The sequence below is a fragment of the Pinus tabuliformis genome, chromosome 7, assembly GCF_031772625.1.
Source record: "Pinus tabuliformis cultivar Carrire ecotype Pingquan chromosome 7, CPIR1, whole genome shotgun sequence".
Classification (NCBI taxonomy): domain Eukaryota; kingdom Viridiplantae; phylum Streptophyta; class Pinopsida; order Pinales; family Pinaceae; genus Pinus; species Pinus tabuliformis.
Window position 1 is genome coordinate 986,517,098 of NC_142293.1, and position 27,609 is coordinate 986,544,706.

The following is a 27,609-nucleotide window of genomic DNA, read 5'->3' on the forward strand; positions in this document are numbered from 1 at the left end:
CTCCTTGAGCTCTAGTCAACTTAACTAGGCTCTCTGGGATTATGGAAATAGTTCTTTTACAAGCTCCATGCTCAACTCCACTAGTTTACACAAAACTCAGTGGGCTTAGAACACCATCTTATCCCTGGCTCTTGAAGCTCTCGACCCTCTGGCTCTCGGCTCTCGCTCTCGCTCCGGCTCTAGCTCTGGCTCTGGCTCTTGGCTTTGGCTATTGGCTCTGAACTCTGGCTCTAGCTCTGGCTCTTGGCTTTCGACTCTGGCTCTAGATCTGGCTCTGGTTCTTCAGATCTGGCTTCTCTGGGCTCTCTCTCTCAGCCTTTGCGTGCCTCGGTAATCCGCTTGACCTCCAAGTGACTCCCTTAGTTGCTCTGCACATTAGCTCTTGTTAGCCTTGCTCTCCCCCTTGTCAATTGGCTCTCTAGCTCTCTTTGAGGCATTTTTTTTGGCTCTCCGGCTTCCCCAGCCATTTTCTCTATGTATAATCATCCCTCTGCGCATTCTCTGCTCCTTGTCAGTTCGACTGGCCATCTGGCTCTGTGGCTTTGTGGCTTCAGATGCATCATTGTCAGCCAAAAATGCCCACTTGCTGCGTGGCATGATGAGTAGGGCTGTTACAAAGGGATCGGGGCTGTTTTCCAGGTAAAAAGCTGAAAATGTAGAAAAATCCAATACACAGAGAGTTACTGGAAAATACATTGTCAGGCATGAATTCTGAATGTGAAATTCCATCAAATCATCGCTAAAAACCCTATCGGGTCCATCATTAGGCAGCATATCGCATCGCATAGGTGGATTGGGCAAACCCCAAATGCATAGGTGTTGTGACCACCAACAACCCCCCTCCTTCTTTAGTATTAGCAATAACACTAAAGAAGTGGGGACCCTTAGTAAAAAATCCAAAAAAAAATTATAAATTTTTTTGTATTATACTCCTAAAAAAAAAATACATCGCACGGAGAAGAGTGAAACATTTCTTTATGAGCACAATAAAAAACTGCGAAGAAGCGACGCGAAATTCATCGCATCGCATACATTAAGAAGCGCCCATAAATGAAAATCTTAAGAAATCTCTGATGGCCGATATGCGACATCGCATATCACAACGTCGCATAAACAACACACAAATAACTTAACAAATTGCAACGATCTGCGATCTTGCGATAAATACGATCTACGATCTTGCGATGTTGCGATCCTGCAATTTGCACGATTTTGCGCTAAACTGATCAGGAAATTCTGCGATGACACATCTTGATAATGTGATCTGCGATGTTGCGATGCGAGTCGCAGAAATCACCCATCTCAAATTTTCCTCGGCTCAGCATTCAAGAAAAGCTGTCCCTAAACCAAAAATTGGGCGCGCGCCTTAAAGAAAATTAATGAATGTACGCCAAGATATTCATGAAGGACAAGTTTTGTGTTTTTCAAAAAGTCAGTTCACTATGAGGTGTCATGATTTTATACATTCGTAGAGCTTAGAGCTTTCGTGTCAAAATTTACTATCATTACTCTTTTCCTTTGCGTGAACTGCAGGAATAAAAAATAGGAAACAACATGAAGCAATGTGCAGGAAACATCTAAGGAAAAAGGGAAAACGTCAATGCTCGGAGAACAGAGAAGAGATGCCCTCATAAACGGATACCGTACGCAACTGAAACACAGATTTCAGAGTGTTACTGAAGAGATGCTGATATCAATAGGCGATTCGACACTCAAGGTCAAAAGCTCACAAAAGCAGCATGTTTACAAAATTCTGAAGCTTATGCCCGGTAAAGGAAAAAGCGTTAAAGGTGGAAAACGCACCAGAAACGCCCAGATCAAAGAACGGAGGCAGTTTTTGATGCGCGATTAGTGCCTAGCGCTAATCGCGCATCGCTAAGAAAATTGTTCAGAAAGCAAAGTCCCTAACTTGCTTAGCCATCCATGAGTCCGGAAACCGAGATAACAAAAGCAGAGGCGATTTAAGAGGAATTTGGGTTGTTACCAAGTATACATGCAGTAAATTCGCCCAACCAGAAGATGATTCCCAAAAATATCTTCTAGTTTACTAAAAAGTGGTGCCAGCGCTTGCCATTTCTATTTTCATAGTTCAAGCAAAAATAGAAGACAACCAGCCGACTCTTTCCAGGCAAATATTGCATGTTCGCAGCACTAAGGAGCAAATATATAAATAGTTAGGAATTAGATTCAATTTTTAGAAATAAGTTTGCTTAGATAAAGGGCGGTCATTTAAACCGTATTCGAAATTTGTGTAATTAAGTTATTTAGTTAGCAGTATTTAAACCCTTCTCAGGCATTTAGAGAAGGGTCAAGAAATTTATCAAAAACTTGTCCTCAGAACATGCACTTTTGCACCCTCAGAGGAGGTTTTGATGAATGAATGGATCAAGGTTTGTTAATGTTTGCATTTGATATCTGCTATTGATGTTGCACTTCTGTACTCTTGGTAGATATTAGAACAAGTGGAGATAAATCATTGTTGCTTGAAGCTTATGAGTAGGACTAGTCATAAATGGTACTTTTATCTCTTGGCCATTTCTGCTTATATTCTTAAAGTGATATACAGTTTTTGGTTGTTTATATGTTATTGCATGAATGTTTGAGTTACCATTTGGCACTTTTGTACGGTGGAGTCATTTATTTATGTTTGATATATGAATAACTTATTATGCAATATGCTGTTCACAACTGTTTTTCCTAACTTTTTATGCAAAGTGGTTCATCTTAATTGATTTCCATTCTTATGATAGCTGAATGATCTTTATTACCAGTTATTATTTGAAATCTCTTTAGATTGCATAATAGAAGAAATACATCCTAGGTTAGCATAGATTAGATGTGTTGTTTTCATTAGATTACAATAGCATAGAATTAGATTAAAGTAGCTTAGATTAGAACTCTTAGATCAGCATCATCAAACTCTGCACACACACACACCCTTAGATTGGGAAACTAGTCCCATTATCCCCAGTTGGACCCGCTATACCAAACGGATAAGGAGCTGCCAACCAAGGTCCGGACTGGGTGGGTATCCCCCTTGTTGTCGACCGATTTTCGGGGCTTCAACAATAGGAAAACACTGAAAAACCCATCAAAATGCTTTCTATCGGACTTCAAATATTATCGCATCTGCCCTATAATCATATCGGGTCCGCCTTCGGTCACTATCGCAAGCCCCACCGTTGATCTGTGTGATCTCCGATCCAACGGTTGGTATTCATTTTTGGGTGGCTTAAGAGTACAGAGGTTACCTACCTGAAAAGGTGGTTTCTCTCTCTCCTCTGCTAGCCACGTGTCGATCATTGTATGGGATCGGGTGGAGCCAGCGCAATACCACTTACTGCCTAAGGCCCGCCCGAAATCCTGCTTACGGAACTCAAATAATATAAGGCCGCTTCTAAAATTCCTTTCGGGTTCGGCTTTATCACTTCGAGGCATTTTCCTTTGTATTTCATCTTTTCTATCGAAATCTGCTAATACACAGAAAACCCGACAAATACCCTTTTATCAGAACTCAAAATTTATAAATTGCGCTTATAAAATCCGTCAGGTCCGGCGATCACAAGTCGCATGTTATCACCCCTTTATATCACTGCGATGCGATGATGCAATGCGATATATCACAATTGCATGTCGCACAGCCCCGGGGTCCTTCCCTTACCTTGTGGCATCGCTGACGTTGATTCGTCGATCATTGCAGTCGCATGTCGCATTGGTCCGAGGTCCCATCATCGGGCAAAGGCTTACCTCCAATGCGATAAGTCGGAGGTCGTAGTCAGATGTTCCTTCCGCCTCTATGTTAATTCCTCCTCTCAACCCATATCCAATTTGATTTCCATTTATAAGGGTTTTTTTTTGCCATTTTTGAAGATTTCGCCTCTTTTTCCAAAGAACAAAGGGCAACTTCTTTCTACGATAAGTTCTGCCTCCGAAGTCCATTTTAGCCCATTCAAGTTGCAATAGATTCAGAAGGAAAAGATCTCTGCAATGGGGGTATTTCTAGGAACATCCTTGGACTTCCATTTTTCCTATGTGAGGAACACTTTAGACTTATAAGTCTATTCTAGATCCATTTTGGATCACACCTTCCCACTAAAAGAACTTTTGGTCTCCAAAAGATTGACATACTGATCTGAACAGTAAATGAGAATAACAACACCCTCTTCTTTCAGCCTCCATACACTTGCCTTGCACAGTGCCTCTGAACCAATGCCTTTGACCACTTCCCTTCCTGGATTTACTGGTCCTCCTAGGAAGAACTGTCTTCCTTCTTGACTTCATGTAGAACTCCTACTAAGAAGGTTACAAAAGGTAGTTTTAACTTTTCTACCTTGATCATTGATCCAAGGTGGCTCAAACCAATGTGAAGTCACATCTGCTCCACAAAATTTTCATTTGTACCTATTTGACAAGCTACCAACAAAAACGGTTAACAATAATAGAAATATAGACAACAACTGGATGGATTAACCTCCTGCTTCAACAAAAGAAACAGATTTTCACATCTTGTGAACACCTCCATGTCTTACATCTACATACAAATGGTGGACTAGATACCAAGCCCACAAAACATGCCTGTAAAACAAATGACCCCTCAAGTCAAGCATGTAGAAAAAGACCTCTAGGACTCTTTTTTCTAAGATGAAAACACTTCATCATTATCTCCATCTTGGAGACCAAGTTAACTTCTCCCAAATCAACATTGCATCACATGCATGTCAAAGCAATCAACCCTACAAGTTAATTAACATGTTCAAAAACAAGGAAATCATCAACATCCCTGTGTTCACGCATATCAAGCTCATGCATGCATTTCATCCTTCAACTTTTGCTTAAGCACACTGTACTTTCGAAGCTGAAATATAATGTTGCAACAACAAAGTGAGTCTTCTATTCAACTTCTCCATTCACCTTCTTGGTAAAATCCTGCAACTTGCATTCTATTAACAAAGAAATTCAAATAGATGCATCAATAGACATGCAATCTTAATTGGATAATAATTCTAACCATTTCTCACCAATCCCTTTCAAAGGTACTACCTTTATCTACATATAAGCATCAACATGTGAATCATTCTAAAACACATCAATCATGGAATCTTCCTTTCCATTTCTGCCATCTTCTCTTTCCACTTTCTTCAAATTTTGTGGAAGCATTGTTGGATTCAAAGTCCAACACTTTTCAGCAAGATGCCCTTGCTTATGGCAGTAAGTGCACTACATGTGCATCCTCTTGACAGCATGATTTGCCTTGTCCAATGGACCTTTCGCTTCTTGGTTCCTTTCCTTCAAAAGTTTCTTGTATGTGGCCATTCTCTTCCAACATCTAGAAACATTATGGTTATCCAAACCACAAAAGGAACATGCAATTCTTTTCCCATATCTATGTGGAAATTTATCATGCTTTGCAAAATCAAAAGGAAGATGATTAGAACTAGATTTATACCTTTCTTTTTCACCTTTATTTCCTTCATGAGGAGGTGAAGTAAATGAAGAAGTGGCTCCCTTGGAACACCATCAATCTCTTCAAGGATGTTAGAGTTTCCACAACTCTCTGATTCAATTGTGTGCTTCTGAACACCTACATCTTGCAAATGATGTTTCAAGTTATTGCGCTCCTCCTGAAAACAATATTCACACTCTTAAGGTAGAGGACTTGAAATGACACTCCTTCTTGGAACTGTTTCAATGGCCTTCATGGCAGCTTTGGAACTCTCTCCATAAGACTGTCCATAGCCGAGACCCAAATACTTAGGCCTTTCCTCAACCATTATTGGCTCAACAATACCTTGTGCATGTTTACCCAAGCCTTTTCCCTCATAGCCCATCTTGGACATTAGCCTGGAACCTATGCCTCTAGTATGTTTTTCAAAAGAACCAATATAAACATTCTTAGAATAATTTGAAGACAAACTGGAATGGTTTACCTCTTCTTCAAGCTGATACTTGACCAAGGCTTCTTTGGCAACAAAGAGCTGTGACTCCAACTCATGCATCCTTTCTAGGTTCATATTTGCAATATGAAGTTGCCTCTCCATTTCCTGCAATTTGTCAGAAAGCATCTGCTTCTCTTCCTCCACGGAATTCAACTGCTCTATAAGTAGGTTGCTCTTCCTTCCACCCTCATACATTTCTCTCACCATATCCATCATGGTGGACAAGTCTTGCTTCATGTCTTCATCAAAGACTCTTGCGAAGAAAGAAGAACTTGAGGACTCACTTGTAGAGTTGTCATTATGCCAATGAACAAAAGAACTTCAAACAAGATTAATAAAGAGCTTATTCAACAACCTTTTGCAACAAACCTCTTGTGCTTCAAGGATTGCCTTGAGGTCCTTTAGGATAAGAAGAATGCCTTCAACCCTTCTTCCTTCTTGTCCTTCCTGGACTGAGCTATCAATATCTTTCCCTTCACCTCTGCAAACTCAAACAATAGTCAGTCTGCAAACAAACATACAATCAACCTCTGACTGTTTAAACACCTTTCAGACAAGTAACTGTTGCTCTGTCAATCAAGCATTCTGATATAGCCTTCTTTGAAGGTGGGGTTAATCAATCTCAGGCTTCGATACCACCTGATCTGAAAATGGGGCTCTAAAGGCTTCTTGTGATCTTACAAGAACCTCTCCCACTTCCAAAGCTTATATATTCCCAAGACAACTATGATTGACCAATGCAGAATTAATAATGTGCTTGATAATAAGGTGTATGCTTATGTTTGTTTTAAATTTTTCTATGTGTTGTAAATTGATTTTCTTAAACTGATATAAAACATATAACAGTGGAACAATGCAACAAATGAACATCACACATAAGACAGCAAGTTTAACATTGTTAAAATTGGCAACCAGGGAAAAACTTCATGTGGGTCATCTTATTCATGGATGGTAATATTTTTATTAGATTCCTCTCGTTGAGAGGTGTAGGATCTATATAAAGATCATCCGATTCCGATAAGTATTCATGGAGATATGAATTTATTTTGATTATGGAATTATTATCAAGCCGACCTACAACTCATGTAGGCTCAAAAGCCCAAAAGTCGCATCTATTCACCCACCAACGTTGTGTATAAATATAAGAGGACTTTTCCTCATTTGGACTCACTCATCTCATCACATCTCTCTCTCTCTCTACTACGTAGAAATGAGTCTCTTCTCTACTACACTGAATTGGGTCTCTCTCTCACACATGTGAAGTCGGACGCTGTTGAATTTGAAGTTGCAACTACAGAAGTAAAGATTGACTTGCGTGGCCTAGAAGATCTCCTCTTTGGAATTGTGTTGTAGGTTCATCTGAACCTCCTCTGAAAGCCACAACTTTTTGTGGTGGAATGAAGTCAATCCGATGAACGGTTTGCAAGATATCGACTGCCCTAGTTTGAAGCCAGAAACTGCTAAAACTGAAGCTGCAACTACAGAAGTAAAGATTGACCTGCGTGGCCTAGAAGATCTCCTCTTTGGAACTGCAATGTAGGTTCATTTGAACCTCCTCTGAAAGCAGCAACTTTTGGTGGTGGAATGAAGTCAATCCGACGAACGGTTTGCAAGATATCGTCTGCCCTAGTTTGGTAATGAAGCCGCTAATGCTAATGCTATTGATCTAGGGTTTGATACTGCTGATATGAATCAGATTTATTGTACTATTTCTCTCTGTTGAATTATTGAAGATAAAAGAAGATTTGATCAAAGGGTTTCCCCACACATTGTGGGGTTTGTCCCTGGCTAGCCGCCACATCTTGTGTCTCTTGTCTTGGCTTGTTTTCTGTCGATCGTTTAATGTTCTATCTGCACTTTACTTTATGTACGTGTGATTGCTAATCTTTGGAATATAATAAGGAAAGGAAGTAAATTGTTATAAGCATATAACATGCCATAACTTAACATGGTGTCAGAGCTGAGGTGAAGACAAAGCCCGAGCAAGAGCTAGAGCAATCATCGAAGAGAATATTGGCAAGGCTGTCCTAAAAGAACTATGGGGTCCTCAACACTCTTTCCTGCTGAAGACAAGCTCCGTGAGAAAGCTGACTATCACGGATGGAAGATGTCTATCGATCTAACCCTTGAGAATCAAGGAGTGTTGGAATGTGAGAGGCAATATTGTTGAGCCTCCATCAAATGCATCTGATGCTGCCTGGAACAAATGAAAAAATGGAGAAGTCAAAACAATAGAAGATCATCCGGGACTCTATCGACAAGCACTTGGTGGCCTACATGTCTGAACTGGACACCTCCAATGAAATCTACGATAGACTGGTGAGTTTATTTAAAGTTAATGATGCAAATCAAGTTTTGTTTCTTAGAAATAAGCTAAGGGAAATCAAGAAGGGTAAAGATGAAAGTATGCAAGCATACTTCTTAAGAATCACCGAGATGAAGAACGATCTCCTATCTATTGGGGAAACTATTACTGACAGAGAAATGGCACTCACAACTCTTGGAGGATTGCCATTTGAATGGTATGTGTTCATGACTACTCTTTTTAACTATAATGTAATTCCTGGTTTCGAGGAATTAATGACTAGATGCATTAAAGAAGAAACAAGCGAATAAGTGCAAGAAATGCCCATGCCTAAAGGTCCTCCTGCTTCCTTTTCTTCTCATGCAAAGAAAAGAAATAATTCCAGGACTAAATCAAAAGGAAAGGCTGGACCTAAGGCTAGAAGAAAATGACGATGTTACATTTGCAATAAAGCAAGTCACTATGTATGAGATCATGATGAATGAAATCATGGACATAAAGGGCAACATGAGATCATGGACGTATAGGATAGCATGATGATGATGCACACTAGTTTGATCAGCATTATGATGGATAAAATCATGGACATGGGCAGCGTGATGATAATCATGATTAGAGAAGCATGGTACAGTATGCATTGGTGCAACTCGAAATCCCTCTGATGGCAATCAAAGGAATGACAAATTCAACAGCAAAGGTAAGAGGAGAACTGGGAATCAAGGAAGAGGACAAGCATTCAAGAAGGCTAGAAATTCTAGGATGTATTAAATGCACCTGACCTCAAAAGGAACCTAGTGTCCATCTTGGCAATGGAAGACAGAGGCTACAAGGTAACCTTCAGCAATGGCAAGGTATGTATATGGAAAAATAATGTTAAAGATGCCTTTACTCTTGGGTTTAGTGTCGATTCATTATATCAGGTCGATGGAAGTCCGCTAGGTGTCATTTCTTGTGACACAACTCTTTAGTCCGAACTTTGGCATCGGAGGTTTGCCCACCTTCATTACAAAGCTCTACCCGATGTAAGACAAATGGTAACAGGGATGCCCGAATTCCAAGTAGAGAAAGAAGGTGTATGTCCAGGATGTGCCAAAGGAAAGCTCAAAAGGGGACCATTCCCCTCAAGCCAAAGCAAGACCTCTGATATATTACAATTGCTTTACTAAGGCATACCTGAGGTTGGCATTAAGAGGGAGACTACTACACCACATACTCCTGAGCAGAATGGTGTGGTGGGAAGGAAGAACCACATGATGATGGAAGTTGTCCGGGCCATGCTACATGATCAAAGACTTCCAAAGTTTCTATGGGCTGAAACTACAATTACCGTCGTATATGTACAAAATCGATGCCCTCATCAAGCATTGGGTTCCTCAACTCCTGAAGAAATGTTCACCACCGGTCAAAGGGAAGTCATGATTAGTCATGATGTCACCTTTGACAAAGATATGGCTCTCAGCAAGGTGGACAATCTGCTGACTTTGAGTAGCTCTCAAGAAGCCGACACCAGGGAACTGAAAGAAAAGGATGATGAATCAATGCCTGATGTAGAAGAACCCATGGATCTGATTGATCCTCATCCACATGAGCCTTCCTCTTCTAGGAAGAGGCCTTCATGGCTTGGGGGATACTTGATGATGTTGAAGGACATGCTGCACCCTGAGGAACCTTCCATCAAAGTAAGAAACTTAACAGGTATCAGGGATACCTGACCATCATGAGCACGATCATACAAAATGAACCTTCATCATTCTCAGATGTCATCAAGCATTAACTATGGAAGGATGCTATGACCATAGAATATGAGTCTATTATGGAGAATGATGTCTAGGAAGTAGTTCCCAGACCCTGGACAAGACAATTGTTACTTCAAAATGGCTTTACATGATAAAGCATGCAGCAAATGGAAGTATGGAAAAGTGTAAGGTTCATTTTGTTGCTCATGGTTTATCCCAGAAGGGAGGTATAGACTATGATATTTGCACCTGTTGCCAGATATACGACCATCCACTTGATCATAGCCCTTGTGGCTTCATAAGGATGGAACCTACATCAGATGGATGTTAAGACCGCGTTCTTGCATGGTTCTATCAAAGAAGAGGTCTATGTGGATCAACCTAAAGGATTTGAGATTTATGATTGAAAATCTCATGTATGCAGGTTGAAGAAGGCTCTCTATGCGCTGAAGCAAGCACCCCGAGCATGGTATGAGAGGATCGATAGCTACTTGATGAAGTTGGGATTCACTAGGAGTGAAGCTGATCCTAACCTTTAATTTAAGGTTGAAGATGACAAGCCTCTCATACTGGTGTTGTATGTGGATGACCTCTTTCTAACAGGTGCAAACCCTCTCATTCACAAATGTAAGAGGGAGATGGCTTCTGAATTTGAAATGAAGGACCAAGGACTTGAAGTGTGGCAGAAGCCAAGGAAAATTTTCCTATCTCAAGGAAAATATGTGGTAAATATATTGGAAAGATTTGGTATGATGGACTGCAAGCCTGTGACTACCTCGAGGATCTTAACTTTTAGAAGTTATATGGTAGTGATGTCGGACCAGACTTGGGAAATGCCTCTGAGTTTCAAAAACTCATTCGCATTGATGTTCTTGGTGAAACTTCATCCGAACATATGTTTTGCAGTTAGCATTGTGAGCTCATATTTGGTTGAGCCTCACTGGATTGATGCCAGGAATCTTCTGAGATGTCTTCAGGACACAATCTCTCATGGATTAAGATACACTGTCGGAGATGTGAGACTACTTGGATATACTGATGTTGATTGGGCAGGCAGTGTGGTGGACCGTAAGAGCACTTCTGGGTACTGTTTCACCTTGGGATCTTATTCGATATCCTGGATGAGCAGGAAGCAGAAGTCGGTGGCTTTGAGCACCACCAAAGCAAGATATATTGTTGCTAGCATAACCTCGTGTGAGGCAGTCTGGTTGCGAAAGCTCTTCAGTGAGCTGTTTGGATTTACATTGGATACCACTGTGATTCTCTATAACAACCAGAGGTGGGATTCGATTATTGAGGAATCCTGTATTTTTCAATTGCTCCAGCAGATAGACATCATCTGGGATATGGTAAGTCGATGAGCAAGGAAGATCCATCACATTAAGATGATGTATAGGTTGATACACCTTGTCAAAGCCTCGAGGAAAGATCTAATCTATGATTTTCCCAAACGACTTGGAGTCAGCAAGAAACCCTTATACAAGGGTCCTGCATGTTGCATACATTGAGCTTTGGGAGCTCTGAGGGCTTGCAATTCCTATTGGAGCAACATATGATCACAAGGTGACTTACCCTCCCCTGGTGGTGCACACTAGAACAAGATGATTCACTCTCTTGTGGGACAAGATTATTCGCTCTCTTGTGGAACAGGATGATTCGCTCTCCTGTGTATCAGGATGATTATTTCTCCTGTGAGGCCTGGATTGATGTGTTCTCCATTGCAGCCTTGATTGATGTGTTCTCCAGGGCGATTGTAGCAGGATTGATGTGTTCTCCTGTGAGGACAGGATTGATTAGTTCTCATGTCAAGGCATCCTACCCATGCAGTCTAGGACTCATGGGAAGTACCTCTCATCTGATCAATGAGCAGGGAAATGAAGTTAGGGACCATAGTAGTACCGATGGACGCATCGTTGTATCTACCATACTCCCTACGCTAGGATGACCTCCATTGATCTGGGATCAATAATACTGGTCTGGGACCAGTGGTAGGAGTTGTACCATACTATGACGCTGACTTCGGGTCAGTTGAGACTAGTCTGGGACCAGCGGTACATACTCCGAGACTGACTTCGTGTCAGTGCAGTACTGGTCTGGGACCAGTGAGAGTGGTACATACTATGACACTGACTTCAGGTCGGTTGAGACTGGTCTTGGACCAGTGGTACACTCTCTGAAATTGCGATACTGGTCTGGGACCAGTGGTACATTCTCCGAGACTAACTTCGTGTCAGTGCAGTACTGGTCTGGGACCAGTGAGAGTGGTACATACTATGACGCTGACTTCGAGTTGGTTGAGACTGGTCTGGGACCAGTGGTACACTCTCTAAGACTGCGATACTGGTCTGGGACCAGTGGTAGGAGTGGTACTTACTATGAAGCTGACTTCGGGTCAGCTGAGACTGGTCTGGGACCAATGGTATGCACTCTGAGACTGACTTTGAGTCAGTGGAGGATGATATTGGTCTAGGACCAGTGGAGTTGTACTCACTATGACGCTGACTTCGGGTTGGTTGAGGCTGGTCTGGGACCAGTGGTACATACTCTAAGACTGACTTTGAGTTAGTATGATACATCCTCGATCATTTCTTTTTCTTCATAATTCGGAGAAAAGCAGAGCAGAACAAAACAGTGCAAGAGCAGAGCAGAACAGAGCAAAATAGTACAGATCAGTGTAGGGCAGAACAAGACAAAGCAGAACAAGCATAATAGAGCAGAGCAGCGCAAGGGTTAGGCTATACAGGGCAGTGCATTTGATGGATGAATAGTAACGACTGATAGACAGATTGCAGATGAAGTTCTCCATGGTTGAGAGGGAGTGTTAAAATTGGCAACCAGGGCAAAACTTCATGTGGGTCATCTTATTCATTTCTGATAATATTTTTATTAGATTCCTCTCGTCGAGAGGTGTAGGATTGATATAAATATCATCCGATTCCGATAAGTATTCATGGAGATATGAATTTATTTTGATTATGGAATTATTATCAAGCCGACCTACAACTCATGTAGGCTCAGAAGCCCAACAGTCGCATCTATTCACCCACCAACGTTGTGTATAAATATAAGAGGAATTTTCCTCATTTGGACTCACTCATCTCATCACATCTCTCTCTCTCTCTCTACTACGCAGAAATGAGTCTCTTCTCTACTGCGCTGAAATGGGTCTCTCTCTCACACATGTGAAGCCGGAAGCTGTTGAATTTGAAGCTGCAACTGCAGAAGTAAAGATTGACTTGTGTGGCCTAGAAGATCTCCTCTTTGGAATTGTGTTGTAGGTTCATCTGAACCTCCTCTGAAAGCCGCAACTTTTGGTGGTGGAATGAAGTCTACCCGATGAACAGTTTGCAAGATATCGACTGCCCTAGTTTGAAGCTGGAAATTGGTGAAACTGAAGCTGCAACTGCAGAAGTAAAGATTGACCTGCGTGGCCTAGAAGATCTCCTCTTTGTAACTCAACTATAGGTTCATCTGAACCTCCTCTGAAAGCCACAACTTTTGGTGGTGGAATGAAGTCAACCCGACGAACGGTTTGCAAGATATCGTCTGCCCTAGTTTGATAATGAAGTCGCTAATGCTAATGCTATTGATCTAGGGTTTGCTACTGCTGATATGAATCAGATTTATTGTACTATTTCTCTCTGTTGAATTATTGAAGATAAAAGGAGATTTGATCAAAGGGTTTGCCCACACATTGTGGGGTTTGTCCCTGGCTAGCCGCCACATCTTGTGTCTCTTGTCTTGGCTTGTTTTCTGTCGATCGTTTAATGTTCTATCTGCACTTTACTTTATGTACGTGTGATTGCTAATCTTTGGAATATAATAAGGAAAAGAAGTAAACTGTTATAAGCATAGAACATACCATAACTTAACAAACATGGAGTTCACCCAAAACTCTTGGGCTACATCTCCTTGAGCTCTAGTTAACTCAACTAGGCTCTCTGGGATTATGGCAATAGTTCTTTTACAAGCTCCACGCTCAACTCCACTGGTTTACACAGAACTCAGTGGGCTTAGAACACCATCTTATCCCTGGATCTTGAAGCTCTTGGCCCTTTGGCTCTCGACTCTCACTCTACCTCTAGCTCTGGCTCTCGGCTTTGGCTCTTGGCTCTCATCTCTGGCTCTGGCTCTGGCTCTTTGGCTCTAGCTCTTAGCTCTCAGCTCTGGCTCTGGTTCTGGCTCTTCGACTCTAGCTTGTCTGAGCTCTCTCTCGACCTCTACGTGCCTCGGTAATCTACTTGACCTCCAAGCAACTCCCTTAGCTACTTTGCGCATTAGCTCTTGTTAGCCTTGCTCTCCCCCTCATCAACTGGCTCTATGGCTCTCTTTGAGGCATTTTTTTTGGCTCTCCAGCTTCCCCAGCCGTTTTCTCTGCGTATAATCATCCCTCTGCGCATTCTCTGCTCCTTATCAATTCGACTGGCCATCTGGCTCTGTGGCTTTGTGGCTTCAAACGCATCATTGTCAGCCAAAAATGCCCGGTTGTCGCTTGGCATGATGAGTAGGAGCTATTACAAAGGGATTGGGGCCGTTTTCCAGGTAAAAAGTTGAAAATGGAGAAAAATCTAATACATAGAGAGTTACTGGAAAATACATTGTCGGGCATGAATTCTGAAAGTGAAATTCCATCAAATCGTCCCTAAAAACCCTATCGAGTCCAATATTAGGCAGCATATCGCATCGCATAGGTGGATTGGGCAAAACCCCGAATACACAGGAAAACACTGAAAAACCCATCAAAATTCTTTCTATCGGACTTCAAATATTATCGCATCAGCCCTATAATCATATCAGGTCCACCTTCAGTCGCTATCGCAAGCCCCGCCATTGATTTGTGTGATCTCCAATCCAACGGTTGGTATTCATTTCTAGGTGGCTTAGGAGTACAAAGGTTACCTACACGAAAAGGTGGCTTCTCTCTCTCCTCCACCAGCCACGCATCGATCATTGTATGGGATCGGGCAGAGCCAGCCCAATACCACTTACCGCCTAAGGCCCACCCAAAATCTCGCTTATGGAACTCAAGTAATATAGGGTTTCTTCTAAAATTCCTTTCGGGTCTGGCTTTATCACTTTGGGGCATTTTCCTTTGTATTTTAGCTTTTCTATCGAAATCCTCTAATACACAAAAAACCTGACAAATACCCTTTTATCGAAACTCAAAATTTATAAACTGCGCTTATAAAATCCGTCGAGTCCGGCGATCACAAGTCGCATGTTATCACCCCTTTATATCACTGCGATGCGATGATGTGATGCGATATATCACAATCACATGTCACATAGCCTTGGGGGTCCTTCCCTTACCTCATGGCATCATCGACGTCGATCTGCCGATCATCGCAGTCGCATGTCGCATTGGCCTAGGGTCCCATCATCAGGTGAAGGCTTACCTCCGATGCGATAAGTCGGAGGTCGTAGTCAGAGGTTCCTTCCACCTCCGCGTTAAGTCCTCCTCTCAACCCATCTCCAATGTGATTTCCCTTTATAAGGGTTTTTTTTCCATTTTTGAAGATTTTGCCTCTTTTTCCAAAGAATAAAAGGCAACTTCTTTCTGTGATAACTTCTGCCTCCGATGTCCATTTTAGCCCATTCAAGTTGCAGTAGATTCAGAAGGAAAAGATCTCTGCAATGGGGCTATTTCTAGGAACATCCTTGGACTTCCATTTTCCTCTGTGAGGAACAATTTAGACTTAGAAGTCTATTTTAGATCCATTTTGGATCATCTTCCTTCTTGCTTAATGCAACACAGTATTCCACATCTAGCTTATACAGGTTTGTCACAGGAACCTCGATCTATTTCATCTATCATGTGGCTATGTGTCTCAAGAATTGCTTTTCTTTGTTGAAGATCACATCATAACCATGGTCTTCCAAAACTGCAACAAAGAAGAGATTTTTTCTTTAGGCTCGAAACAAACATGACATTGTTGAGACTAGGGGAGCCTGACTCCCTCTAAAAGGTGATTGTACCAATATCAGTCATGTTGTACCTTCCATCATCCCCCATCTCAATGTGCATCAACAATTCTTTTTATTCTAGGTCACTGGAAAAATCTATACACTATGTCATGTGGAACGATGCATCTAAGTCCAAGTACCACACACCCCATCACTGTGATGATCGTGCATGCAATGAGGGTAAAGTCAAGCTTGAACTGTGAAGCCAAGGTTTCACCTGCCGCTGCTCCTGAAGTCTTCTTGCTTGCATTTTTGTGTGGACACTTTGTGGCATAGTGCCTGAATTCATGACAATGGAAGCATTTAATTTTGGACAAATCTTTCTTCTTACCCCCTTGGCTAGATTCTGGTTTGGATTGAGAATTCTTCCCTTTTCCATTATTTGCCTTTCCATCCAATGCAAATTTTTCTTCATCCTTGCCCTTGGATGAATTCCCATCTCTAACATTCAGCCTTATTTCCTCTTGTAACAAATTAGACCATAAGTGTTCCCAATATGGCAGTTTCTCCCTCCCATTCATTGAATCTTGATAGTTATGCCATCTCTTGGGAAGGCCCAGAAGGGCTAGGATTACCAAGTATTCTTCAGGGACAGTAACACTGACCGCACCAAGTTCATCATGACATTGTGTAAACTTGCTTAGATACTTCGAAATTATGTCATTCTTCTGCATCTTGATACTTCGAAGTTTATCCTTAAGCGCCAACTTCCTGTGGCCACTATTGTTCTCAAACAATTTTGTTAGTGCTTTCCACATTGCGAATGGATTTTCTTTTTAGTGTATATTTGAGACGATGTGATCTTGTACTCTTTACAAGATTATTCTCCTTGCCTTAGCTACATATTTCTTCCCTTGAGCAAGGTTCTAGGCATCAAAATTCAGTGGTTTTGTAACATTTGTCTTGATGTATTCTAGCAATCCATTTACATCCAATACCGCCTCCATGTGATCCTTACATGCCAAAAAACTAGATGTGCCTTCCAATGAATACTCTAGCCTTAGTCCATTGAAGGCCATCTTATTAGCTTTGAAGAAATCCTGCTGCACTGAGCTCCAAATTCAAGCCTCCTAAGAAACATCTTTGAAATTTCTGCTCTAGTGTGAATCATGCTCTGATACCATGTAGAAATTATGATGTATATTTGCAACTTCTCATGAAGTTTTAATCAAAATCACAAGACACAAACGTAATCTACTTCTCTTCATACATTAATTCACAATTTAGAACAAAAATCTTAGACATGCAATAAGAAATCACACACATGCAAATAGTATTTTTCCTGGGAAAGAAAACTGCTAAAAACCCCAATGCATGCTTTCATTAAATCAGAAAAATAGAGATGTATCACAATTTCTTTTCTCAACTGATCACACCTTGCAAGTTCATAACCTATCTCTCTACTCACTGAAAGGATCTTACCAAGACTTAGTTAAATTTTTCCTCTGCTTGAACTCTTATTTCCTTGAGAAATTAGGCCCCTATTATTTAGGAAATTCCTCAAATTCATTGTGCAATTCCTTTAGGTTGATATTGACTACATGCAACACCTGTACCTGCACTAGCTATTGGGCTTATTGATAAGTTAACTAGATGATCACTGAGTTTGACTAAAGTATCACTGCTTAGGTAACCTTCCACTAGTTCCTCCAAAAGTTTGAACTAGTTTAATTGAAAACAGCCTGAGATAACTGAGTTTGATTACTACAAATTAGAAATCACACATGCTGAACTCAACTCTAACTCCTCCAACTCAAATTTACTGAGTAAACTAGGTGACGCAAGCCATGTCACATGAGTTAACATCATCCAAGTTGTTTGTTGGTGTGGAAATTCGAATTTTCTCAATTTGATCAAGCCAAAATCAAATTGAGAATTTCTTGCTGCATTTTTCAACAATGTGGTGAAAATTGCATGGGCGTTGATATAGTGATTAGATAGTGTGTAAGATTTAATTCTGAGAGAAACAAATTTTGCAGTGGGAAGAATATAGTTGAAAGGAAGTTTTTTTTAACTAGATCTAGAAGAGCCATTCATTATTTGTTGAGGAGAGATGCATTTTCTAAAACTATAACCTCCCCACGTGCTCTATTAAAGAACATTTTTGTCACTGTAAGTTTTTTTATAATTTGTTTGAATTGCAATTTTGAGGAATTTTTCAAGGTTGTGGCAATAAAACATTGTTAGGGTTTGAAGTAAGCTTCATTGTAAAGTATTGAGTAAATATTTATTTAAAGGATTTGTTTAGTTGTGTGATGGTAGTTTAATAATTGTGATTCTAGAGAATTTGAATTTATTTTTCATTATCAATGTGATAATTAACTTGGTACAAAGTAGAATATTCACTTTGTAAAAGTAAAATATTTTTAAAAGGAAAGGAAAAGAGTGGACAATGGATTAAAAAAGGGAAGAAATTTATATTTATAAAAGGGAAAATCTAAATTTAAGGGGGAGCTTGATAATTAATTGAAATTAAAAATATTGATACAATACCATAGTGAAATTGACAGTATCCAATAGTAGTCAAGCACTATCACAACACTTAATTTTGGATACCTAATTTTGACTCGTATGATTTATGATATCTATTTAATCAAAGTGAAGAATTGCCTTTGTTCTAAAGAATTTTAGTATAATGTAGAAATGGTTCATATAACTAGATTATGAAACTTTATAGGAAACGACAAATACACATAGACAAGTTGTTGCTAGAAATAAAGATTTGAAGACATTATGACATATTTAGCACATGATAAAATATTCAATTTTTCCTATGGTTACAATAGTTGATAATTCTAGGAAGACATGGGATACTCTTGAGATAGCCTACCAAGGCATCAATAAAGTAAAAATACCAAATCGCAAACACTAAGAATTGGAATTGTGAAACCCTCTATATGAAAAACTAAAACTCTATAGATCATTTTATGGCAAATATTAAGGACGTTGTTGATCACCCTCGAGTACATTAAGAAGGCATTTCATATCATGAGTTTCTTGAAAGAGTACTTAGGAGCATTTCTAAAAAAATAGATATGGTTATAGTGGCAACAATTGGTTGAAATGCTTCTTTATATAGCCTTCCAAGTGGCTCTTTAATCCCACTCAAGGTTGACTTAGCAATGTTGGATGACTTGACCTTGGTAATTCTAGACTTCCAAATACAATAATAATATTTCTTTCTTTGATACAAGTGCCCAAATGGGTCTTTTATAGTATGACAATGACCATGAATCATGAAAAAAGCCTAGAAGCATTCAATGGATGCTTAACCTAGAGACCAAAGGCATAAGCATGAAACCCATGCTTCATAAATAATTTTTCTTTTACAATTTCTCTCTTCTTTTAGTAGATACATAAACATTACATCATGACATGAGTCAAGCAATAATTATGAAGACTAGAACTAGTAACATTCTCCAACACTAATGCTACATAAGCTAACCTACAATGTCACTACAGGTTCAGGGTATTATAGACTGACATTATATAGTATGAAGGTGACTTGTGTGAGGTTTCTTGCCATAATATATATGATCATAGTGAAAACATGATATACAACATGTGACATGTAATGTCCTTGACCACTTAGGAAGCTTATGATAAAGTCTGCTAGCCTAAAGTGGTTCCCCATAGGTTAAATAGGGGAAATATTTAGTAAGGGGGACTTAAATTTGCCTAAGAACTTTGGTGTTGAAACTAGACACCCTAGTTTGGATTTAAGAGTGAAATCACTCATATTTCACCACTAAGCTTCAATGGAGCAAAGGATTTTCAGTGAATATTGAGTTATTGAGGTGTTATCAGTTGATTTTATTCACTGATGTTGTGTTTTTAATAAATCTTCTCTTATAGGTGATGGCCATGGAAAAATATGGATGTTTTGTGTATGAAAGGAGGGACCATTATATTTGCAGGCACCAGACCTCTGGGAGGAAAGTTCCCTTGATTCCAAGCCAAGTTTTTCACCATTTTGGGGTTCGATTCTGAGAGAAGATAGTTCAAGTTCCTTGTGCCTAAACACTGGAAGATTATCTCTGCAAGTCGAGAGTTTCAAAGGAAGGGAAATAAAACTCCCTAATTATTGTTGTTGAAAAAGACAACAAACTCATGGGTTGTAACTTAGTTATGGGGAGGCTAAGTCTGGTATCCAGAGATTGATTTTTCCATCAGCTAAGTGAGCCATGTACTTTCAAAAAAAATTGGTTTGTGATCCCTTCAATTTTCTGGTGCATATCTTTGTTGGGAAAATGAGAAAGGATATATGAGTTTGAATGTTATTCATAGGCGTTAACACTGGGACCAGGTCTAGAGACCAAGTCGAATCCCATACATTCCATTTCCCTTGAACGTTGTAACTTTTGGTGTCATTTTTCTATGCTTGAGATGAATAATGAACGAGAGGAGTAACATTGGGCACATTAAACACAACAGCAGATGTGTATGACAATTTTCTCTAAGAGAAGTTAATAAGTCGAAGAGCTCCTTGCTAGAGATAAAGAACCAAGTTTCCCTAATCCATTATTTTCTAATATATTTAACCACTGATAAATAAAGAGAACATTATTGTTGTTTTCACAATGATGAGGTTCATATATCAGCACTATAAAAAAATTATGAGTTGTTAATATATAGGTTTCAGTTCATTCAAATTTTCTTTGCGAGAGTGTTTGTTATGTTTATATATCACTGTTAAAAAAAACGTATGAAGATACACCTACAATAATGTTTTCCCTTAACTATTAAATTCAATTCTTTCAAGGGTTTCAGAATAAAAAATAAAAATAAAAATAAATAAATAAAAATTAAAAATTAATTAATTAATTAATTAATTAATAATAATAATAATAATAATAAATAAATAAATAAATAAATAAAATAAAATATAAAATAAAATATAAATAAATAAATAATATAAAATAAATAATAAATAATAATAATAATAAATATAAATAAAAACAAAAAAGGCGAAAAAAAATTAATTAATTAATTAATTAAAAAAATGTGAATTGTTTTTGGGGTTTTCTCATCAAAGTCTAACTTCTAGTTTTATAAATATCCATAGTCTGTAGATTCATTAGTGAAGAGATCCCTTCTTGTGTGTGCTTCCCTGGTCTATCCGTACCTATCAATGCCTAAGTGATATAAATTGTCCTTTTTATTTTTCTGTGAAGTGGGCAGGCATGGCACAACCTTGCAGACTTCCAATTAGAGAGAGGGATACTAAGAACCATGCAAGGAAATGTGAGCGCCATGCTAACCCTTGAGTAGAACATTGACCCAACCGAAACTCTAAGACCCGTGTCAAGCTTCGTGATTGAAAAATGTTATATCTAGATCGTAAGAATCATTGGCATGAGGTTATTTATAACATGCTTATAAACACATATTAAGCTCAAGAATAGAAGCCTAGACAAATATTGGGCAATTTACACTTAAAAAAGACATGTCTACAACAAATGGGTCTTTTTCCTCTTTCTTTTCGCTTCCTCAGGCCCTTGAGATGCCAATCCAGGCTCTTCCGTAGGTCTTGTTGCGACAGTGGAGGCTCTTTCTCTTGCAACTCGGAGGTGGGCAAAGGTGGGCTCGGGCTCGAGCTCATGCGACTAGGTTAATATATCAAGGGCCGATATCATTTTGTTTTAATTATGTTATATGGCTATATTATATATGAGTTATGTTATTTGTTTTTTATTTTGTTTTTTGTCAATTTGTTTTTATTTTTATTTTTAAATTCTTTTTTTATACAATATTAAATTTAATATATCATTAACTTTGTTATATTATAATACATATTAATATATCATGATATATTAAAACTCTAGATATGTATGAAGGGAATAACAAAGACATAGAGGTAGAGCGATAGAGGGACTGACAAGGGAGAGATGGTGTTGCAATGAAATTTATATGCAAGGAGATATTGCTCCATGATCTTGTGCCATGAATAAGATCACTAGACAACAAGAGAAAAAATGGCCAATAAATAGACAATCAAATTCCAATCAATGCTCAAACATGCAACAAGTGAACGATTCTAGATGATATAAAGGAAAGAGTGTGCATCTAGCCTCCTCGCAGGTCGGTGAAGGGTTTTGAATTCATAGCAAAATCCTTGCACTCCACTCAAGTGATCTATTTTATCTGCACTCGATATCAACACCTACACACTAGCACAAACACTCAAGGACAACAAGTGGTGTTTCTCGGAAGACCGTCAGCTCAAAACATCATAGAATCAATATATGTAACTGTTGCAAACATGTAAAGACATGGAAGGACCATATATTTCTATTAATCATGAATCAAATGGTACAAATATACCTTCAACAAATGAGATCCTCTCCTCAATCTTGTAGCTTGGTCTCCTCTCATGATACATCATAGCTCTTACGCTATAGTGTGGATACTAGATCTAACCCCCTTTCCTCTTGGTGAGATTATATAGGCTTATTCTATCCTTTGGGATAATGTATCTAGATATGTAAGGGCATGAGAAGTTAGGAAACTTCTAAAATAATGGACCCCTAGCCAACTCATAAACAAGTGGTTCAAGCTGTTCTCCTTGGGAATTGAAAATCTAGAAACCTTTTTCACAATTATGACATTTTTCTCAATTATCTCGATTATCTCAATTATCTCAATTATGAAATAATATTATCTCATAATTATAATATTTTGGAAAATTAATTATGAGAAATAACTCAATCATGTAATTCCACCCTTTTTATCATGGGATAAATCTCACATAAGTAAAATAAAAGGTAAAAGGGGATGCATTCTAGCCAGTAACTGAGGTAAGTTGTTCTTAGGTATATCTTACTATAATGGAGTGGAAAATAGGGTTATAACAGATGCCCCCTAATGCATGAGGTCAAAAGAGAAACTAATGGCCAAAATTCATTATAATAATACTCAAAGATTAAAATGGGAGGAAGGATCCAAGACTACAAAGCTAGATCAGAGGAACTCAAGTGCTGAAGTCTCATCTGTGCTGATAACATCCCCGAGGTGGGAATACCCATGCTCAGTCATAAATTTATATTGAACATGACCACCAAAACATACACTACGGATCCATGACATGAAATGCTAGAACATGGCCATGAAGACATACATAGTGGATCCATGTGATTCAATAGATAGAGCATAGCCACAAGAAAATACAATATGGATCTATGTCACAATATACATTAGTAGGACTATGGACACATGACAGGTAGAGAGGTGTCTTAAGATAGTCCTCAAATTACATGAATGATACATAACTCCAACGCAGCCTCGGAAGGATGACATATAAGAGTGAGATGTCCCTAACCCAAGGTCTTTGACATAACCTCGATGGTATGAATATACATCATGAGAATAGATGTGTTGAGGTAAAATCTAGTAGAAACCGCATGATTACCAACCAATGAGGAAACCAGTAAAAGACGAAAGGGAGTCCACCAATGAGGAAAATGGACCCCAAGGTACCTAGTACAGTCCACCAAGTGTGAATCACTGAGCTGATGTCAAACACCAATGAACTTGACCAATTAGGAGCCAATGATGTAAACCCATTGTCGGTCATGAGAAAGCATGCCACTGAGATCTGCAAGCTCTAAGGTACTATTGGTTCCTAGATCAAGCTCCTGGATAATTAGTTGGAGTTGATAGGAGAAGATTCGTCAAAGAAGGGCCTTGATGTATCCCCCATCAATTGACATAGAACATACAACGATTATTTGATGTATGGATGAAGTCATGAAGCGATGAAGTAAAAATGACATAGGGATGGTTGACTCAAAAGGGTCAACAGGCTACTGCAGATGGTCAACACAAGCTGAGTGTAACACCCCCTCCTAGGTCTACCCAAATTAACCATTCCAACCAGGGTAAACATGAGGAGAGATGATACTACAACTAGATTTGACCTCCTATGTCATCTTAAGGAAGCGGAATCGACAGAGCATCACATACAGTCATCCAATATCATCAACAGACCCCTTAGGAGACAAGTCAGCCACTCAGACAGCCTGTCCCTTGGCCCCACTGCTATTCTATGGCTCTTAGGACATAGTCACTCTCATGTTATGGGTAAGGGAGTCACCAACAACCTAAAGTTTCTCTCACAGGCCTGCCTACCAGCGACCGTGGTCAAGAATTTCCAATTCTGTGCCATTGACCTCGGAATTTGAGCCACTTTTCTAGCCCATAATCCTGGCCTCTGCCCAAAACTTGTTATAACTTTCAGAAATCATTACAAACATCATAACCATGTTGATAAATCAAAAATAACCCTCAAGTCTAGGCCTGAACATCCCCAATCGGGACTGACATTATGTCAAACACTTGGCATCAATGCAACCTATAGGTCTATGATACAAGACAAAGCATAAATGAATGAAGAAACTTAGGAAACATAACCAGAAGGATCACCTCCTTCTCCATTGAAATACTAGATCATAAATTAGGTCTTGCATCGATGCATTTAACAGTTACAAGTAAATACATGAAATAATCATGACATAAACCAGTCACACAACCATGCTTATAACCAGCATTAAACCATGTAAATATTAGAGATATGAAAACCATTAAATCCACGTATAAATCAGTGAAAAAGTAAGAGAAATTAGCTTTTATTAATCATAGGAAAATCCAACCATGTTCAAGACTTCCATGTACCACCTGGCCATAGACATGGCTAAACCAAATCTCTCTTTCATTCAGCCACCCTCGTTCCATATTCCAATCATGAATGTGGGATCTCACGGAACAACCAATCCAAGAACAATCAAGGGAATCCAAAGGTTAAACCACCTCCACCCTCATCCAACAGTGATCACACCAAAACTGGTGCTCAAATCACAACCAAACATAATTTGGAATGACATCCAAAATCCATCATTGTCCTTGAGGAATTTCCTATCTCCTTGTCTCTCAAGCTTTACCACAATCCAAACCCAGATCACTAGGCTCTAAACTGAGATTGCTCCCTCAGGATTTACTGTGTATCCTTCCAAAACCGATCAAGGGATTCCTAGGCCTTTGGGAATGAACTTTGAGACCACCTCTGCCCTGGATTCTGAAATCCATATGGCAATTCCAAAGCTCCAAAACCGAAATAAATATCCCAACATACCATAGCATCCGGAAAAAGGTTAGGCTAGGCTCAAAACCACTATCATGACTTGGCAATACCATGCCACCAAAAACGAGAGAACCATACACCAACATGCAAAGCCATGCATGTCCAAACAAGGTAGGAAATCACACATGCCAAAGGTTACATGCAAGTATTCTTGTTGAAGTTGCTTGATCCTGCTTTCCATTCCTTGTTCCTTGCTTGCTTTTCCTTTCCTTTCCTTCCCTTCCCTTTCCTTTTCTCCAAACTAGAGTGCTCCAAGAAAACTCTAAGTGACCAATACAGTGAGAGAGAGAGAGAATAATGAGAGAGCTCCAAAATTGAACTTGACAAATGTTGAAAATGGCAACAAGAAATGCTAAATATAGCACTTCTATAAATAGCAGTTCGGGTACCAGTGTTGGACACAGTAGGAAGGAATGAAAAATGGAAGTGCTATAAATTGCATTGCTAAAAATAGCAGGTTGGGATAGATTCCTATTTTAGTTAGTCCTTGAACTAAAATAGTGAAGTAAAATTCGAATTTGATCTTAGCAGTTGTTTTTAAAATAATTAATTAATTCATCTTGAGTTAATTAGTTAAGGAAAATCAAACATGAAGCCTATGTGGGGACATGCAACAGTTTCTCCATTAATTGAGGAATTTATCCATCAGTTAAAGAGATAAGGATGAGTTGTAATATTGAGTTGTAATTAATTGGCTCAGTTAACTAAGTCAAGTCTAGTTAGATTAATTCAAGCAGTTTGTTGAATTAATTGTGAGTTTAATTATTTAATGTTTGCATGCATGTAACTGTTGATCTCCAGATAACTGAATATTCTCTCATAAATAACTCACGCATGTCAGTTCAGTCAGAGACCCAGTTGAGATCAGAGGAGGGACAGTGTACTATCAGTTGGATGGGTTTTTCCTATAAATGAAACTCATCCATGCAAAAGGAATTATCTCCTTCAGGTTTGTGCAGTTATTTCTGAGCCAAGTGAGTTGTGTGAGGTGGGAATTCACACAAGTGGAAGCACTGGACCCCAGGAAAAACTGCACAAGGAAACAGGAGGCTTGGAGGACACAGGAGAAGGTTTGTGAGAGGCCTTTAACTATCTATGAGTAGCAGAGGGATTATACTGAGAGTTGGATAGCTTCTGAAGTAAGGCTTTGTGTAATTATGTGACTATTTTCCACTTGTATGATAATACAGAGATTGGGGTTTTAGGCTGAGGCTTTCCCCGGGTTATTTCTTCTGTGCTATGTGTGAATGATTTCTCATTCTCATTTATATGTGCTCTCTTGATCTTGCTCAATTCAATTAAGCTTTCACAAAGTGTTGTAGAAGAAGATCTTGTATTGTGTTTTAGTATATTGCATAATTTGTTGATCTACAGTGGGAATTTATACATGGTATCAGAGCCAAGTTCATATACGAAGAAGAGAATTCGAAGAAAAAAAATTTGGGCCACAAGTTTTTAGAGCAGATATAAAAAAAATTGTGCAAAATTTTTAGAAACAAATAGCATATTTGGATTCCTTGCAGAAAAATACCCAAATTCAAAAAAAAAAAAAAATGAATGAGAGTTCGGACTAGGGAGATATCACTGATTTAAAATCATCTCTTTTTCCAGAAAATTTTGTGACAGCGGGAAAGATGAAACAGATTGGTGTGCTAGCCAAGAACCTGTATGCACTTGACGTACAAGATGCATGCAAAGCCTTGAGGAGAAAGGCAAAGGTTAGATACTTGGTGGTTGAGAGGGAGAGTAAATTACCTCTCAACATGCAGTGCCAAAAGAAGTCTCAAACAATTGTGGAGGAGCCACAATTGGTGAAGCAGCTTCAAGAGGTTGTGGAGCAGCCACAACTGGAGAAGCCGAGAGGAGATCGAGTGGATGCATCCACTCATGCAGATACCTCCAATAGGAGGAAATTTCAAGCCAAGTGGGTAGAGGGATCACATGCATGCATACCTCTAGGTCGGAGGTGGGGCGATGTGGAGTGATAGTCCCAAGAGGGCTGGAATATGGGCAGGATCATTGAGGTACCCAACCTCTTTGATTAGACCTTGCTACAGGAGCCCTAACAAGGAGTAGCAGGACTGGCTAAGTGGGTAGAGACAGATGCGGATGGAGAGGCAGAGAGAGCTAAAGTGTAGGAGTCCCAAGACTGTGCAGAGCTAGCAAGCTGCAGCAATGCAAGAGGCACAGGAGTGTTGCACCAGTGCAGGATGGCACAGAGAGGTGTGCAATGGTGCGAGATGCATGGAGTGTTGCAGGCAATCAGAGGTCATAGAGGGAGCACTTGTATGCGACAAAGGAAGCTTCAGCATCAGAGGGTGTTTTTGGCCCAGCAGAGAGGTTAGTCGGGAGTTTTTTTTGTTTCTAGATGTTGTTGGAGCAACCACACTTGGGAGAAGTGTTGCATGCAGAACATTCCAAAGGTTCAGGATCGGGTTCGAGTTGAATGCCTTTCTTGTTGAGAGGGAGTGTTGAAAATGGAAACAAGAAATGCTAAAAATAGAAGTGCTAAAAATAGCACTGCTATAAATA

General features: G+C 39.5%; 1 pseudogene; it reads right to left on the bottom strand.

Moving 5' to 3' along the window:
- LOC149250913 (cryptochrome-1-like) overlaps positions 1-27,609 on the bottom strand; it is a 185,722-nt pseudogene that overhangs the window by 96,331 nt on the left and 61,782 nt on the right.